The sequence below is a fragment of the Tachypleus tridentatus genome, chromosome 3 (genome assembly GCF_004210375.1).
Source record: "Tachypleus tridentatus isolate NWPU-2018 chromosome 3, ASM421037v1, whole genome shotgun sequence".
NCBI lineage: Eukaryota > Metazoa > Arthropoda > Merostomata > Xiphosura > Limulidae > Tachypleus > Tachypleus tridentatus.
Genome location: NC_134827.1, coordinates 90,510,796 through 90,530,444, shown reverse-complemented (window position 1 = coordinate 90,530,444; position 19,649 = coordinate 90,510,796). Strand labels below are relative to the sequence as shown.

General features: G+C 33.7%; 1 protein-coding gene across 10 annotated transcripts in view; it reads left to right on the top strand.

Annotated features, from left to right (window-relative positions):
• Positions 1-15,441: 15,441 nt before the first annotated feature.
• LOC143247452 (ankyrin repeat and IBR domain-containing protein 1-like) overlaps positions 15,442-19,649 on the top strand; it is a 200,604-nt gene continuing 196,396 nt past the window's right edge. For 5 of the 10 annotated variants that reach the window (XM_076495592.1, XM_076495587.1, XM_076495585.1 and 2 more), the window contains exon 1: positions 15,986-16,429. The gene's annotated coding sequence lies outside the window, so the exon portion shown is untranslated. Of the gene's footprint in view, positions 15,532-15,844; positions 15,864-15,984; positions 16,430-19,649 lie in introns of those variants that run through there. The other 5 variants (XM_076495590.1, XM_076495588.1, XM_076495591.1 and 2 more) reach the window with 3 other exon arrangements.

Sequence of the window (19,649 nt, the reverse complement as noted above, 5' to 3'; positions counted from 1 at the left end):
TTGGTAAAGTTTTATTATTTTCAAGTGTATGAACTAAGAATAAAGAAACTAGAATGTCTGGTAAAGTTAGGGTTAGGTAGAATTCAAGTAAACTTCTGGCGAAAATCTTAAGGCCAATGAACATAGAGAAAAAATATGCATTTTGCGTTGGTAGACTCAACCACTAATTTGAGTAGAGCTTCAAAAGATAAAAATAAGAAAAGGTAAAATAAAAATAAAAAACTTTTTAGCATTTAATAGGGAAAATGTGAACACTATGAAATTAGCCTAAATACTAGCTGGTCAAAAGTTTAAGACCATACTGAAACGAAGCGTTAATCGGTAAACACGTAACGAAATTTAGTCATTTGTGTTCAAGCATTAGCGTTGTCAACATTTCCCACTGACATCTCCTGTGTTGCATTTGGTAAAAACATGGCAAAGGCTAAAAAGTTGACAAAGTTTGAACGTGGCAGAATTGCCGAGCTACAAAAGCAAGGTCTCTCTCAACGTACTATCGCTGGTAGGATTGGGCGTAGTAAAACTGGTGTTACAAATTTCTTAAAAGACTCTGAGGGATACGAAACGAGAATTTCAAGTGGTCGGCCCAAGAAAATTTCGCTGGCGTTGAGCAGGAGGATTTGACGGGTTGTCTGGCAAGACACCAGACGATCGTCAAACCAGATTAAGGCCCTTACGTACGCAGAATGCAGCTCAAGAACAACAAGACGGCATCTACGAGAGAAATGCTTTAAAATTCGTAAACGTCTTCAAAGGCCACACCTCTTTCCACACCACGGAACAGCTCGGTTAAACTTTGTTGAGAAGCACCAAACATGGGACATAGAAAAGTGGAAGAAGGTTTTGATCTCTGATGAGAAAAAATTTAACCTGAATGGTCCAGATGGCTTCCAACGTTACTGGCACGATAAGGATATCCCACCAGAGACATTTTCTACACGACACAGTGGAGGAGGTTCCGTCATGATCTGGGGTGCTATCTCCTTCAATAGAACAATGGAGCTTCGGGTTATACAGGGGCATCAAACAGCAGCTGGCTACGTTGGCATGTTGGAGAGAGCATTTTTATTGACTGAAGGTCCTCGCTTGTGTGGAAATGACTGGATTCTTTCAGCAGGACAACGCTGCAATCCACAATGCCCGCAGGACAAAGGGGTTTTTCATGGCGAATAAAGTGATTCTTTTGGACCATCCAGCGTGTTCGCCCGAACTGAACACCATTGAAAATGTTTGGGGTGGATGACAAGGGAATTCTATAGAAATGGACGTCAATTCCAAACAGTGCATGATCTTCGTGAAGCCATCTTCACCACTTGGAATAGCATTCCAGCCAGCCTTCTGCAAACGCTTATATCGACCATGCGAAAGCGAATGTTTGAAGTTATTCGCAATGACGACCGTGCAACTCACTACTGAGACCACTTGTTGGGCGTTTCCTACACTGTTTAGGACTTTTTTTTGTATGGTCTTAAACTTTTGACCAGCTGGTATTTAGGCTAATTTCATAGTGTTCACATTTTCCCTATTAAATGCTAAAAAGGTTTTTTATTTTTATTTTCCCTTTTCTTATTTTCTTCTTTCGAAGCTCTACTCAAATAAATGGTTGAGTCTAATAACGAAAATGCATATTTTTTCTTTATATTCATTGACCTTAAGATTTTGGCAAGCAGTGTATATCAACAAAGGATAAGTTAATTGGGACATTTGATAAAGTTATTCTGTTTTCTAAATAAGGATATAAATTAAGCATAAAATTGTTAGAGTGTTAAGAAAGATTAAAGGTTTTTAAAGGGTATGATTCAACAATGAAACAATTGTGATGTTTGAAAACGTGATTTAGGAATCAAGGATAAAGCAGCTATGACAAATAATAAGGGATGTATTAGGTTCTTATAAATGTGTAAAGCAATGATGATGCAGCTAGGATATTTGGAAGTATTATATTGTGTTCAAGAGTACCAATCAAGGATAAGAAAGCTAAAGTGCTTATTAAGATTATAATGTTTTCAAGTGTAGGATACAAGCATTATGCAGCTAGTATAATTAGAAAAATTACATTTATTTAAATGTATAAATCAAAGACAAGACAGCTAGGATACTTGGAAATGATTTCTTGGTTTGAAGTTCACAAATCAAAAGCAAGATAGCTAAGATATTCAATAAAGTTACCATGTGTTGTTTTGTATGGAAAAAAGGAAAATGAAACTAGGATATTTTATAAAGTTAGTTTGTTTTTGTGAATCAAGACTAAAAGTGTGTTGCTTTCAAATGTATAAGTATACATAAGAATGATAAAGTATGTAGGTTGTTTACTAAAGCGTTTAGCTTTGAAGTGTGTGAATAAATGATAATACCGAGTTTGTTTTATTATTTGTTTTTCCAATTTCAAGTTTTTAACTTATAGCTCCACCATTCTTAATCTATTTGAGATGAAATTACAGTTTTCGACTCAGGATGTATTTGCCATCGCCCAAAGTCTCGTAGATTAAATTATTCTAATTATGCCCAAAAGAATTTTAATTTGAATGTTCTCTGATGAGTAATCAAATCGAATAGGTTATACATGCGCCCTTTGCTAGCCCCCAGAAACATAGTTAATAAAAAAGAAAAATCTTTAATATTAATTTACTCTTAACCTTCCTAAAAGAATTTCATGTGGTGCGGCAGTTGAGGATTCTATTGTGGTTTGAAAGTGTATCAATCAAGAATATAGTTCGATCGATCTATGACTCAAATAGGCCTAGTCCACCACAATTTCCAATAGCAATAATACTAGCACCATTTTATTGCAAATTCAAACACAATCAGATGCCTTGGCATGAAAGTTGACTGACTAATTTAAGGAGTAAAACTCAGATAAGCACTTACAACTTACTTAATAATGCCCTGATATATAATATCTATGCATTAATTATTGTATATTTATTGGTCTTATAATTGTATATCCATTGATGTGCTATTTTTTCCCAGTTTTGATTTTCATAACTTAAAATCCAACATATAATAAGTGTAAATATGCACATATTTGAATAAATGGGCGATATATTATGATTCATTTAGTAATTTATATTATTTTAGCTTGTTCGTGGTCACAATTACACTTAGACTTGAAATATATCATAGAGAAATTTTATTTCATACTGTATTATAGTATATCTATATAGATCAGGAGTCGCTAGAAACCGCAGAGTCAATTACTGCTTTGACGGCAAAAAATATATAAAAAGTGAGAAAGTAACCAGTAAACTTAGAAATCATCACAATGAGTCTGGCGAACGAGCCCACACTAAACCGGACAAATTTTCTGCACTATGAAATATATCCATAGAGCTAATAAGAAGCAATAAAATGAGATTGGGCCCTTGACCCTCTTTTTCAGGAATAATGCAAGCAAGGCGTTCTCAAGTCCATTTCATCAGTAACATAGTGTGTACACTTGGCAAAGACAATGTCTTGTCAAACACTGCCAATATGCAGAAGTTCATCAATATGCTTAGCCCTAAGTTAGAGTAAGAGGGCTATAAGGTACTGCATGCCAGATCAGATGTAGATGTCTTAATTGTCCAAATTGCCATCAGGTTTGTGATTCATCTTAACACCGTTCTGGTTGGAATTGACACTGACCTCCTTTTCTTGCTATGTCATCAATCACAATACATTTGTTTCAAACTGTACTTCAACTCGAAGAAAAGCTGCATTCCAAGAAAACAAACTATCACAGTGCTGAGATATTAAGCTGCTTCAGCAGTCACTTAGGAAGAATGTGTGTGACAAACTTTCTTTTTGTACATACCATTTGAGCAGTGACACGACATCCCTCTGAAGAAGGCAAAATCCAGTCTACCACCAACAACAGCAGTTGTCGAGAAATTTGTCGTCGCAACAACAGAGGTGGATGATCCAGGACAAGAATAGTATTTTTGTCTCAAATGACTTACAACTAGTTCCATTATACCTTCTTGAGGCCATTTGTTACAACTGCAATGTGGCTGTCACATGCGATGCTATGGGTGCAGAAAATTTGGGTTGGACTGTTCTTTCATTCTAATAATGTGACTGAAAAATCTTGATATGGATGTCAAACGTTCATTGTTAGAGATACATAATGACGCTATATTATTAATATTATTCGTAACGATTCTTAGTAGCATGTCTGTTATATCATGCTAATTAATGCACATACAGGAAGTTGGGTTATCATGTTAATGAGTGTAATTTCTCATGATATAATATACTAGCACTGGTGTTTATAGTAATTACTTCAATGTATTATTACATGTAATTAAGGGAATATAATCTATAACGTATTATTAATTTAATTCTTTTATTATTTATTAATGTGAATTATTTATCCAACTGATTGAATAAAAGCAAAAATGGATATTTTTTGAAAAAAAATAAATTTAACAGATACTCTTACAGAACACTTTATATCAGTTGGGTATTACTAAAGTTAGAGAATTTTACGTTTACCCTACCCCTAAAATGCATAACGGAATTTGTTGATGAAATATCTTACCTAAGCATAGCAAGTTTGACAATGTTTCCTACTTGAATTCTGGTTGATTTTTGATGCATTATTCTCTTTTGAAATTGAAGCAAGAAAATATTTATTTCTTTACTATTGGAATTTGTGGGGGATGTATCACCATATTGACTAGATTAATAATACGTTTTTAAATGTACCAATTAGAAATAAAAGAGCTAAGATACTTGATGAGTGTATGCTATTTCCAAGTGTATTATTTAAAAATAATGCTGGTAGAATGTTTGAATGGTTATGTTTTTTTTTTAATTGTATGAACTAAAAATGATAAAGTTAAAGGTTTGTTTGTCTTTGAATTTCGCGCAAAGTTACACGAGGGCTATTTGCGCTAGCCGTCTCTAATTTTGTAGTGTAAGACTAGAGGGAAGGCAGCTGGTCATCACCACCCACCACCAATTCTTGGGCTATTCTTTTACCATCGAATAGTGGGATTGACCGTCACATTATAACGTCTCCACGGCTGAAAGGGCGAGTATGTTTGGTGAAACCTAGAAGTAAGAGTAAAGAAATGTTGGGGGTTACTAAGCATTAAACAGAATTAGAAGATAAAACTAGAATTTCCAAAATATAATGTGTGAGTAACTAAATTGGTCAAACAAAAAGGAATTTAAAATACAGATTAAGGACATTAGGTTGCGTAATAAATACCACACAAACAACACTACGGTTGCGTAATAAATACTACCACACAAACAACACTAAGGTTGCGTAATAAATAATACCACACAAACAACATTAAGGTTGCATAGTAAATAATACCACATAAACAACATAAGACAAAATTTTACAAGTCAAGACTAAAATTTAACTAAATCTCGTAACATTACAGCTTTAAATATCAGAGAATAACTAGAAATAATAAAATTTAATAAAGAAAAAGAAATATTAAACAGAGATGAAACCACTGATGTTTGGTGTGATGTAACATGCAAAAGCTGACTAAGAAATTATGTAAATACAAAAACAGTGTAATATCACGTGGCAGGAAAAAATTATAAATTAGTTTGTCTTACAGATAACTCCTGAAAACGACGTAGAAACGTTGTACGTTGGGAGTGCATTTTTGAAGTACTCGTTTACGGCTTCAATTAAGATTTTTAAAATTGTGTAAATGTGAAATGTTGGTTTGAATTATTTATTAAACATTAGAAGATACACAAACATTGACCATTCATATGTATGAAAGCATGCGTGATTATGTCTATAACTGAAAACGACATCTGTATCCTGTCATACTTCATTTATTTTCTGTGCTATATACCCCAGAATTTAAGCACATAGAGAAAGCTGGTGATTGACAAGAAGCGTCACACTTGCGCTTGTACATCAAACTAAGTGTATTTTGGACCCATTTTTAAAAGCTAGCAGTTTCTGGAAAGTAGCAAATATAACAGAGCATGAAACCGTATAAAACAAAGCCAAACACCAAGAAATAAAATAAAAAGTTGGGTTTAATAAGAAATGATATTGAAACGTACTAATAACTTTCTAGCTAGATGATTGAATTAATCTCAAGTAAAAAGATTGTACTACTGTTTTCAGCTTTAAATCAAACTTTTCTCGTCTGAAAATTTAACAGGTTTCCTGTGTTTCTTGGTTAAACATGAGTATCTAGTATATGGACAGGTCGTAAGAAAATTCGACTCGCAATCTGAGGGTTGCAGGTTCAAATCCCTTGTCCTACCAAACATGCTTGTCCTTTCAGTAGTAGGGTCATTATAATTTACGGTCATTCCCATTATTCGTTGGTGGTGATGACTAGCTACTTTCCCTCTAGTATGTCACTGCTGCGTTAGGGACGACTAGTGCAGATCACCGTCGTGTAACTTTGCCGAAAAATTCAAAACAAACCTATCCAATATTTTAGTAAATTTAGTTATTTCTTCTTAAAAAAAAAAAAAGAGTATGTATTTCTACAATACTTTCAGGCTGTATATGAACAACACGTACTATGTTTATTCAAACGCTGCATGAAAAATAATGAAGGGCAAAGCAAGTAGAAAAATGTTTTCATTCTCTTCTCCAACACATTTTAAAAACTGGATGTCAAATTTGGTTATATATAGGTACAACTGGAACATTACACAATGAAAAAAAAAACAACTAAATATATGTGAAAAGTAGTTTAATGACTAATTATAGCCATTTATCTTTTATCTTACATTTTCAACTCTTATCCCATTTACAAAATTCATTTACTTGCGTATAAATATTATTTATCCATTTTAAGAAAAAAATTATTGTTTTGTTGAAATGTATAAACGATAAATCTACGTGTAATTTCACCATTGGTTCTTATTTTTCAAATTCAAAGAACAATTGTCTTGTTCACAGATAAAAATTGAAACAATAACAAGAAAATCTGGAGTAAAATTAAAAGTAGAGTTTGACTGAATTAGATAGTAGCATAAAAAAGTACAAGTGTTTCAGTTTCAAACAAATATAAAACAGTTTATTCCCGAAGAAAACGAAGATATGGCCCTTGATAAATAAGTCTGTTTGATTATGACTGGTTTCACTATATCTACAAATACAGCAAATGGATATACAAATAACTTCATGTAGATACGGATACTTTTGAAATCAAATGAACATAATGTACAAAAATTAAATCAAGCATTAGCTTCATCTTAACCATGTTTCAAGCTCTGAGAAATCCCTAGAAGGCCTCAACACACACGTCAGGAAATTGGACTTCTTATTAAATTACTCCTGTATCTTTCTTTAGCTATTTCCAGTTCGTCAGGCTCAACCATAAAAAGATTACAGATTTGTTTTGACTGTACATCCCATATACATACAGTCAAAACAGCGCTTACCCTGTGTGTGGGGAGCCTAGTGGTGAGAAAAATCTGAGTTCACAGCTGCTGATGTTATTTCTACATTCAGTTAAATATGTTCCAAGAGTTTATATAGATATTGCAGTTTTGAAACATTTAACAGAATATATAAAGTGTTGTTATTTTTTTCTAATTTTTAAAAGGATTATTATCTTCCTGTTGGAACTCTATTTTTCTTCATATCAAGTTACCTTCGGATGGACCTGAATTTTAAATTTAAAATAAAAACTTAACATCAAACGTTAAACCGATAATCATATTTAACAATATATTATTTATATAATTTTCTAAATGCGTCAATTAAATATTTGTAAAACATTTTAACTCACTCAAATATACATCTTATAATCAGCCTTTTGACACCGAGGTTTTAAATTTAAGACCGGGAGAAGTTTTCTTTGTTTTGGAATTTTGCGCAAAGCTACACGAGGGCTATCTGCGCTAGCCGTCCCCAATTTTCTACTGTAAGACTAGAGGGAAGGCAGCTAGTCATCATCATCCACCGCCAACTCTTGGGCTACTCATTCACCAATGAATAGTGGGACTGATCGTCACATTATAATGGCCCCACGGTGCGACGGGAATTCTAACTCGCAACCCTCAGATTACGAATCGAACTTTTTAACCCACTTGGCCATGCCGTGCCTACCTGGAGAAGTAAACTGTTATGAAAATCAAGATACACTCGTTTTTTTTTCTTTTATATTTAGAAAAATAAATAACATAAGGATTTTTTTTTTCATATTTTACATATCTGCATAAAAGTCTACAATTTTCATTTCATTACAATATTCAAAATGATTATGGAACAGGAAATGGAAATGGGTATAAGGAACAAATACTACACGAATGCCTCCCTTTGTCGTATGAAAATTAAATGCTCATAACTTTCATCTTTAGATGTTGTAAGTCAACCAGTCAGAGAATTCAGAAAGTATCACACCAATATATAAGCTATAAAAGTATAAGCAGTCATACTATAACTAGAAGTAAAAGTGTGCTGCAGTCATGGTTCCCAGGGCTACAACATGGTATTTTAGCATAAACGTTTTAGCAGAAAACCAAAACTCTCCATCCTGTTAAGTTCACCATCTAATTGTCACAACTTGTTATTTGTGACTCATGTATGCGTATCGCGTTTCTATAATTGTTTTCATTACTGTATATCTTAAAATAATTTATAAACTTTGCATTATATTACAAATTACCATAAAAAATTACAATTTGTATCAATACTCAGGTAAAGCTGCAAGTGCATAAGCAGAGAAAAGGGGTGCTGCAAGTGCAACTGAAACTCTCAAATAACACCCATATATCACAGTTAACATATTAAACCAAAATTGTTATCAGAAAAAAATTATTTGACTACGCCAGGATTCGAACTCAAATAATTGTACGTTTTTTTTTATTTTTCATTGAGGCTATAGAGTTTTGTCTTTTATATAGGTACTATATATATATATATATATATGTATGTATGTATGCGTGTATTTTAGTGAAAATTAATACATTTTAATGAACTTAAATAAACAAAATCACAAGGAAGGATCGCGTTAAAATAGTAAATCCAAACCTCTGACTAATTATATCAGTTTGTTATGACTTAAAAATAAGCCGAAACAAAAATAAATTGAACAAAAATTGTTGCACTAATTAAAAAGATCTCTGTGTATAATGTGGGTTTATAAAATGTACCCTAAGTTTTGGAGGTGACTGTGGAAGTAGGAAGTAGAAATTTAAATTAGGAGAGCGAGATGTGAGTGCTTAAGCCCACAACGTGTCACATCTATATCACCCTTCACTGCCTGCAGACAGATGTGGGAAGGTGACTGCTATCCTAAGTAAAGAGTAAAAATTAATTGAAATAAAAATAAGACAAAAATAAGGAAATAAGGTAATAACGTACTACCATTTGGGGGTAAATAAGTTGAAAACTTAACTCTTGAAGTTAGCTTTCTATCCTCCAATATGGTAAAAACTCATTAATTTACAGCACAGCAAACAAGCTATACCAGCATGAAGCGTCCCATCCAGCTATCCAAACAAACTAGTGTAATTCCTAACCACCACCAATAAAAACTGGATTTTGATACCTGTAGTAGGCAGAGAATTTATACCCCATATTGAAGTAAAATGTTATGAGCTGTTAATATTTAAAGTCATGAACTTTCAAGAATAGACTGAATCATCAGTACTTTGGATTTCAGATGAAAAGGCAAGTCATCAGATATATGAAATCCATAAAATTAAACTGAAAAAGCTTATTATTAGTTAGACATCGTTCAAAAAATAATAAATTAAATAGAAATAGATACAAGCTATTATGAGCCTTATGATATTTAGGATAAACAAATGTAGTTTCCCATTAAATTTTGAAGTAATTCTAGAAAGTTTGTTTGTTTGTTTTGAATTTCGCACAAAGCTACTCGAGGGCTATCTGTGCTAGCCGTCCCTAATTTAGCAGTGTAAGACTAAAGGTAAGGCAGCTAATCATCACCACCCAACCGCCAACTCTTGGGCTACTCTTTTACCAACGAATAGTGGGATTGACCGTCACGTTATAACGACCCCATGGCTGAAAGGACGAGTATGTTTGGCGTGACGAGGATGTGAACCCGCGACCTTCAGATTACGAGTGTGTGTTTGTGTGTGTTTTTCGTATAGCAAAGCCACGAAAGGCCAACTGCTCAGCCCACCTAGGGGAATTGAACCCCTGATTTTAGCGTTGTAAATCCGGAGACATACCGCTGTACTAGCGGGGGGCTCAGATTACGAGTCACACGCCTTGACACGCTTGGCCATGCCGGACTTATTCTAGAAAGAGAAAATAGTAATTTTGATTTATTTTGTATTTTATGGTAGTTACGAGGTCGATCAAATTGATCTAGTCTATAGTGAATAAGAATAGAACAAATAAAATATAAAAGATTAAGATTTATCGAAAATGGAAGAGTTAAACTGAGGGTTTGAATCGTCAGTAGAGTCTCCTAACTGCTTGGAGCCCAGACGTAACTGCACCACGGTTAATGCGGCTATGTATGTATCAATAAATCAGCTAGTTTTCTCTTAACCAAGAAGATAAAACTTATAATATATAATGCATTTTAGGGTCTTGCATTTTATAAAAGGTTTTAGTGTGACTAAAGAGTTGAAAATCAATTAACGTATTTCATGATTATTAAAAATTTGACAGAACTTGTCAAATACTTTTTGAATCTAAATAACACAACACATAAATAAAGATATTTCGTATTAATAATTTGATAATATTCGCTAGATTATCAGTACTTCATATACCAACTAAAATAAAAATTGCATGTGATAAGGCTTTGATTCTTATATAACATAAACATGGTTTTTAAAGGATATTGCGTGTTGGCAACTAAAGTCTATTGTATCCGGCTCATTCTTCTTGTAATTTTATGGCCCGGCATGGCCAAGCGTGTTAAGGCGTGCGACTCGTAATCTGAGGGTCGCGGGTTTGCATCCACGTCGCGCCAAACATGCTCGCCCTTTCAGCCGTGGGGACGTTATAATGTTACGGTCAATCCCACTATTCGTTGGTAAAAGAGTAGCCCAAGAGTTGGCGGTGGGTGGTGATGACTAGCTGCCTTACCTTTGTCTTACACTGCTAAATTAGGGACGGCTAGCACAGATAGTCATCGAGTAGCTTTGTGCGAAATTCAAAAATAAACAAATAAACTGATCTTTCAAGGAGAGAGCTTGCAGAATACTTTAGATTTTAATTTTTCCTTTTTTTACAAAATAAAAAGTCATGTTTGGGTTGTTCCCGTCATCTTGCCCTTTCAACTTTTTAATCCAGTTAGCTAACTAGAGAAGTGGTACATGGAGTTGAAATTTAACTTTGTTGGTAATGAAAAGCTTGAAGGGCTCCTACCACCTGTTATGTCATCTACTACACTTATGTCCGTCAGTTATCAAGAAGAATCTTTAGCGTTTGGATTTCAATGTTCCACTCTTTTCATCATCCCGATGTCTGTAAAAGAACGAAAGAAGCCCATCCAAAATGTTCCAGCTACTGTTCAGCTTCAATACCAATGATATCATTGTCTCTACTACCAATTCAGCCGCAAGTAAAAAATAACACTAAGAGATGGATTTTGTCCTCTTTATTGAAAGGTGTAAAAAACAACAACATAACTTTATATATGTGATCTTTATAGATATGTAATGAATTAACTTGATCTAACAATATATACAAGTGTTTAGATCTTATGGTTTCTAAACAAATATACAAATTTATTATACAGAGATAAATTTAATAGTTACAGGTAATTAATATTTGCATAAAAGTTTAAAAATATGAACATTTTGTTAAGTATGCTGCTAAATGTCTGGAACTCTTTTTTTTTATTGCTAAAACATGAAACATGTATTATTAACGAAAATAACTGCTTCAAAAGGAATATATAGAGTACAGAGTAAATGTTTGTCTTCCAAGAGCATTCCATGTCTTCCATGAGATTGAAGTCTAATGAATGTGCTAGTAATTTCTTTTAACTGATCTTTTTTTACTTCAATAAATGTGCTGACCAGTTTAGAAAAGTTGAAGATAGTATAATCATTCAGTTAGTTGAAGTCATAGCCAATTACATTATCGTGAGGTGGAACAGAGGGTCGTAGGATGTAGTTCTTACAGCGTGTGATATTTGTTGTGCCGTTTTGCTGAATATTGAAGCCAGATCATCTATCAATATTTATTCTGCCAATACCAAACCTATAGGAAACTAAGCTGGATTTAGTTAAAAAATTTCCCCCAAATGAGTAAATAGCCTATAACCCTATATATATATATATATATATATATATAAGTTTACTTTATATTACACATCCACTGAACATGTGCTTAGAATCATTGCGAGTGATTTGTTTTGTGTCTTGTTGTGAAGTCTCTTTCTAACTGACACGGTGCAGCAAACCCAAGACAACAGATTCAGTTGTTTGCTTGTATTTGGATGATGGCCTAGTTCTGGTTTCAAAAGTAGTTCCACATTTTTAAAAGAGTAACCATTTAGAACTTTCTGCAGTTCATCCTTTGGAAGTACATATTAAAATAGTGATGAGATTTTTTTTCATCTTTTATTGCTCAATAAGCAGTTTACTTCTTGCAACCTGAACTTCCTAGCTGAGTTATATCTTTCGCGTACATCATTTTTTATTCACCAAAGATGTTGTTGTTTTTGTTTTAAATTAAGCACAAAGCGACATAATGGGCTATCTGTACTCTGCCCACCACGGGTAACGAAACCCGGATTTTAGCGTTACAAGTCCGCATACATACCGCTGAGCCACTGGAGAGCTTCACCAAAGATCCATGTCAGACCCAAAACATGCCTGTGACAAATCTACACGTATAATGTCGTCCTCTAAACACGTGCCTATCATTTCTTTTTGACTCAATTTCGTAGCTTGAGCTCGAGTCACAACACACAGGAAACACTTTTGGATTCTCCTCAACAACATCATTCTTAGATGAAACAGTGATCTGCTCGCTACCCATTTTGAATTCGGCAAGAACTTTCTCTCAGCTAAATCATTTCCAAATTATACATTCTTAATTGCAAGGAAGGTCTTACTCCAACCACAACTTGTCCCGAAACTAGATCTGATGTCGAACTAATGTTATGATGAGGAATATTAAGAAAATCACCTTCAATACCCTGAGCTATAACATACTCACCAGTGGCAGAGCTCGAATTTAAAGGTAATATACCTTCTAACAACAATAATTGAGCAACCCCAGTATCACGTAAATTACGTATAGGTATGGGATTAGCAGAGTCACTTGTCGAAGACACAGAACAAGCAGACATAAAAAGTCTAAATTCCTCCCTTACTACAACAGCCTTTTTATCAATGACCAAGTAAACAGCATCGGGTGATCTGGTAAAACTACGTTCATAAGTGGACACAAGCGCATTGGGTGTTGCCTCGTTTTCTTTTCCTCTTTTTCAAACTCCAACAATCAAGCATAACATAACCAGGATTGTTTTTTACAAAAATAACAGAAAGATTTTAAGGTTTTGATAAAGTTTTATCATGACTGTCTGAAGATTTTGAACCATAGGAGCTGATTTTGAGAGGAATCCTCAACCAATAATATTATTTGCTGTTACATCTCGCTAGTTGCTTTTTATACGAATCACGCGAGACTAGAACTTTCAAGAATGTTCCAGTGCGTTTTCGTAAAAAAATTCTGTACAAAGTTCGAGAACAGGCGAAAACTTACGCAATATACAGCTAACAATGTATGTCACGTGCAAAAAAGAAAACTATAGAGAAACAAACGTAGGCACTGAAATAAAGGTATAACGGTAAATCCGTTACATAGCTAAGCTACAAAAATACTGCCTACTTATAAATAATTTACCCAGTCATGATTGGTGATGATAGGAGCAGTAGTTTCCAAGATCCTAGTTTTGGACATATACATCGCAAGATCTGTTATAACAAAGATTCCAGTTTGATTTTAAAATTCTTGAATTTCAATACTTTTAATTACTTTACCTTAACTACTTTTAATGACTTACCATAGACTTGTACCCCGTTGGTAGAGTGGTAAGTCTTCGGATTTACAAAACTAAAATCAGAGGTTCGATTTCCCTCGATGGACTCAGCAAATAACCCACGGTGGCTTTGCTATAAGAAAACGCCTTAGATTTGATCTAAAGTAAAAAAAAAAATGCAATGTGACGATGAAAGAAGACATTATTGTTCAAGGATAATAAAAATGCAAGAACACTCTTTATGAATACAGATTTCTAACATGAATAATTCTTCCAAATATTATTTTGTAGTAACTGAACGACAAAAAACACAGAAGGATGTGTTTTATGCTTGTTTATAGTTAAGCGCAACACTACACAATGGCCATCTGTGTTGTGCCTACGATGGGTTTCAAAACCCTGTTTCTAGCGTTATGAGTCCATAGGCTTGCCGCTGTGACACTTGGGGCGTTGTGTTTTATATAAAATTGTTTAATGACTGGAAGTTAAAAACAGCGGAAAATTATATCAGTGAGCATTTGATCACAATACTCCACTCTATCTCTGCTTATGTCACTACACTTAACGATTATTTTGATGAGCTTTATCAAAACGAGAAAACTTTTATTCATTTCATTTTTTTTCGAAAGTTATTTACTAATAAACTAAAGTTATAAAAATGGCCAGGTGAGTTAAGGCGTGCGACTTGTGATCTGAGGGTCGCGGGTTCACATCCCCGTCGCACCAAATATGCTCGCCTTTTTAGCCGTGAGGGCGTATAATATTACAGTCAATCCCACTATTCGGTAGTAAAAGAGTGGCCCAAGAGTTGGCGGTGGGTGGTGATGACTAGCTCCTTCCCTCTAGTCTTACACTGCTAAATTAGGGACGTCTAGCGCAGATAGCCCTCGAGTAGCTTTGCGCGAAATTCACAAACAAACAAACAATCCTAATCTCAGGAGGCATTTCACCTATCTTTCTGTCCCAGAGATGTTTGTCGTAATTTGTATGCCAAATCTTCAATTCAAGTGAATTGTCGAGGTATTCAGTAGTCTTGTCTTAAGTCCATCTTCGTGTTTGGTGGAGATATACATTGATATAAAGTCAAGTGTGAATAAAGTAATAAGGTTAAATTCTGAGTCAAAATTTACAAATTTTTCTAGATCGTCACTGTTATCTTGAATATAAGTAGGAAAACAATGAAATATGGGAGTTAGAATTTAACTGAGGTGTAAATAAAGACCTAATGAACTTAGGATGAGATAGTGGTAACTAGAAATGAGTTCAATTTAGCAACTACTTCGAAAACTATGGGTCTACCAGAATTGTCGAGCATATTAGAATACGAAAAGTCTAGTGTTTTACAATTAAAGTTTAAGCTTCTAATGGAAACTCGTTGGATTTTATCGATAGTTTCATAGTTTATGGAAATTATGTCGATATTCATAAAAATGAGTATTATCAAAAATAGGGTTGGATGATTGACCTATTACTTGTCGGTGAGCTTCCTGTAAGTCCTTTCTTCCAAATAACTACTATATATAGCCTACTAACCTAACGTAAATATGAGCTTTAGAAGAGATCTCAATATTTTAAATTTGATCTATGTCTCCTCTAGCTACTGGGCATCCCTGGTTACGTAAGCTTCTTGGAATTATTTAGATATGTTTTATATTACACTTTCCTCTTTCTTTTTTTTTTCGTTTCGAGCTTTTTTCTCTTTATTTTTTGATTTCATATTTCGATCTCTTCGTTAATATTTTTGGTATGTCAAACAACTGTTACCTGATCTATAAAAAAATATATCAAAATCGGCAATAGCATAAATCTTTTAACTGGTATTACTGACAAACAATTTATCACATTTTCTATAATTTAATTAACACGAAATTAAGAGCTTAATTTAAACCATAAAAATTGCTTACTTTTACTTTATCTCCTTGCACCGTTAATAGAAGTTTCAATTTCGTAGTGAGTATTAGAAAATATTTGTGGTTAATTGCAAACAAACAAACAAAAAATTATATAAATAAATATATAAGATATATATATATATATAGATTTATAATAATTACGTAAGAGAACGTCTCTATTTTTCTTAGGTTCATCACTATTGTTAGAACACCTTGAATGTGTTGTTTACTACGTTGTTATTCTAAACAAATAGATTTGACGTGCACTGTATTTGTTGCAGGTTTGCAGTCGTAAGTACTATGAGTTAGCGATCTACTTTTTAAATTGTCCAGCATAGAAAAATGTGCCATCTCGCTAAAGAAACAAGCATAAAAAACTGTATCATTGCACGGATGTTTCAGAAAGCAAAATTTTAAGTGCTCAACAGTCTTTCTCTATTACTATTACTTCTACTATTTTAACTTTTAGTACGAAGCAGGTGCCATATCCATCACATTGAAACGTTAACAGTGTTATCCTTACAGTTTCTCTCAGTTTCGGGATGAATGGTTAAAACAGGAAGAAGTTGAACTCGGTGAGATATTTCTACTCGGGAAGGAGGTTCCATGATTATCGATTGAGAGGTAAGAGCAGATGAATTTTGAACTTCAACTTTAAAGTAACCGTATTAACAAACCTTGTATTGTATTGACAAGAATATGAGGGGAAAAAGTATTATATTTTAATTACACAATTGTAATTGAGTTACAGTTATTAATACAATCCGCATGAATAATGGAAATGCTACTGAAAAATGAGTGAAACTGGTGAAGGCTATAATTTATAAATTTATGTGAGTAAATTGTTGACATCAGCTTTACATTGCATGGGTGTAGTACTAACAATAGTATGTGAAGTGACAATTTTATTAATTTATTCTAAAGGGTTCAAAGGAGGATGCTGGGAAAAGGGTGAAATAGTTACAAGTTACAGGGATAGGTTAAGATCTCTTACTTTATCTTAAGGGAATAAGAGTGAGGAATAGTCTTATTGGAGCTTACAACAACAACAACAAAATATTAAACAGCTTATAATTTTATATTTCAAAGAACTTTCTGCCCTTAAAATTATTTACTTTTAAATGTTTCAGTTATTCTGTTTATTGGAAAATTCTCTGTTCTGATCATTGCTCAAAGTCTAAATTCATTTATTTTACTACTTTAAGTTCTTATAGCATTACAATAATAACAGTGTAACCTACTATTAAATGTATCTTTGTACCTTGCTCTCACCCTAAGCCCATCTGTACATCTTATTTTTTTCATTTTTATTCTGGCTTTCTTAAGTATAAAGACCTGACCAAAATTATGTGAAATTTATTAATTATCATGCACTCTGTAATAAAATTATCTGTAATTTGAGTTATGATACCAAGAGAAGAAATCATACTGCTTAATACAATAAATGTTTTAGTAGAGATTGGTGATATAATCATCTCTGTTAAAGTTATGTGTTTTATTATGTAAAGAAAACAAGAGAGCATGGTATTATAAGAGAAAGATTTGAAAGGCTCCTATAATCTTTTAGGTATGAGCAATGTCACAGAAAAACATTTGAATTTTAAGATCACTTCTTTCCCAATCTCAAAAGAAAGAAACTAAATAAAGCAACAAAATCCAAGTATTGGAGACCTTCATTTCACTTCACACACATTTAATAAATGTAAGCAGTACACACACAGTCATCAAGATGCAAATTTTTAATTAACAGAAAGATTACTTTGTTCAAACAAATATTGATTTATCCAGTTATTCCAATTTGAATGCAGTTTTTTTTTCCTACAACTCAAATAAACCATCCATATGTATTTTATCTTAGCTAACATTTTAGTTTTAAACATTAGAATTGAGTATTTGAGCTGCAACACCTATAGATACTCAAAATTTAGAATGAGTAATTATTTGGATGTAATGTCCCCTGGGATACATCTGTAATTTTGTACATATAATTAATACTAATAATATCATTGGTAGTTAAAAGGGGGATTTTAGCATTAGATTTATTTGGAACTTAATTTATAAACTGTTATTGTTAAATAGCATTATTTTAGTTACATATATAAATTTTGAGTGGCTGAAATTGTAATTGAGAATAAAAACTATTCAACTATCAATATTGTTAGGGATGGTTCAGGGGTAAGATAGATGGAGTTTAAAAGATGTGATACATTCTATTTTTGGGAGATGTTTGATGATTGTACTTGGTTGCAGTTTTCAGAAGGTTTGGAAAGATTAAATTATTTCACTTACAGAGTTCTTACTAAGGGTAAGTAAGAGATAGCTTTGGGTAAGTTGTTCTGTTAGAAGTTAACTACCAAATTAGATTCAGAAACGAAGAATTGGACTATATCTGTTATCTAAGGTCCTTGCACTGATTTGCTTCTTATCCTGTTAAGTTTTTCTGGATCAGTCTTGTTTTCCACTTCTTAAGTATCTTAAAGAATGCAAACCTCTTCCTCTTTTGCATTTCCTCTCACATCAACCAGTTTGGACATTCTTTATTCAGTGATCACTATTCTTTAGCTGCATGCCTGGCTTTTATGTGATCCATTGGACAACATCAGGGATTCACCTCCCAAGTGACATCTTTATTAACATGGTTTATGTGGTATTCTTCATCAGATGTTTATCAACACAAGTGGCTTACTTATTGTCAGTGATCTTTCAGGCATGGTTTTGATCCTTCTTGCCCACTGTACTGCTTTTTCTTGATTTTGTATATGGTTATTTGATAAAGTTTGGCATCTTTTTCCACTTCTCTGCATAAAGCAGCTTAGTAAGTTACATTTTGTTTTTCTGGAAGTTGTAAGGTTTTTGTGAATCTCTAGTTTTGTCCTTGCTTCTGAAATTGTTTTGGATTATTTGTCCTTGGCATCCTTTCATGGTACCTAGTTGGGATATCTCAGTGGCTCTCTATGCCTTATTTTCTCCACCCTTTATACCTTTGACACCTGTATATCAGGGTGGTTAGTTACTTATTCTCTTGTTGGCTAGTGAACATTGACATTTGTTTGTTTTTAGAATTTTGCACAAAGCTACACAAGCACTATCTGCGCTAGCCGTCTCTAATTTAGCAGTGTAAGACTAGAGGAAAGGCAGCTAGTCATCACCACCCACTGCCAACTCTTGGGCTACTTTTTACCAACGAATAGTGGGATTGACTATAACATTATAATGCCCCTATGGCTGAAAGGGCGAGCATCTTTGGTGTGACAGGGATTCGAACCTGCGACCCTCCAATTACGAGTTGAATGCCTTAACCTACCTGGCCATTCCAGGCCATCAGCATTCGTATGCATTTGTGATTCATGTCCAGAGGACTCTACCATTCCACTTATGTTTCGTTGTATCCCAATAGGTCCTTTTTCCCAAAACTTTAGTGGTTAGAGAAAAGGATAAGGCTTTCTTTTCTATTCATCTTTTCTCCATTTCTGTGTTTATGATTGCTTTAATAAGGATAATTGCTTATACCCAGTTTAGGGGTTTTACTGCTTTTGTTTGTACAATGACTTATTCCCTGTCACTTTGACCAATTGGATTCATTAGTTTATGAGCATTTCTCATGCTGGGTCTTCATTGATAAAACAGAGACTTTGGATTTCATTTCATCAAATTTGTTGTATCTTGATGGCCTTAGTGGTTTAGAGAAAATTGTATGGGCTGGTTTGTGGACTGTGCCTAACACTTTTGTATTTTATCTTATTATTTACATGATTTTCTGGTTGCCTTCTTGAAAGGATTTTAACTACCATGCATGGTTGTCTTCCACACATCAACTGGTTTCTAAGAGAAGCACATGACTACA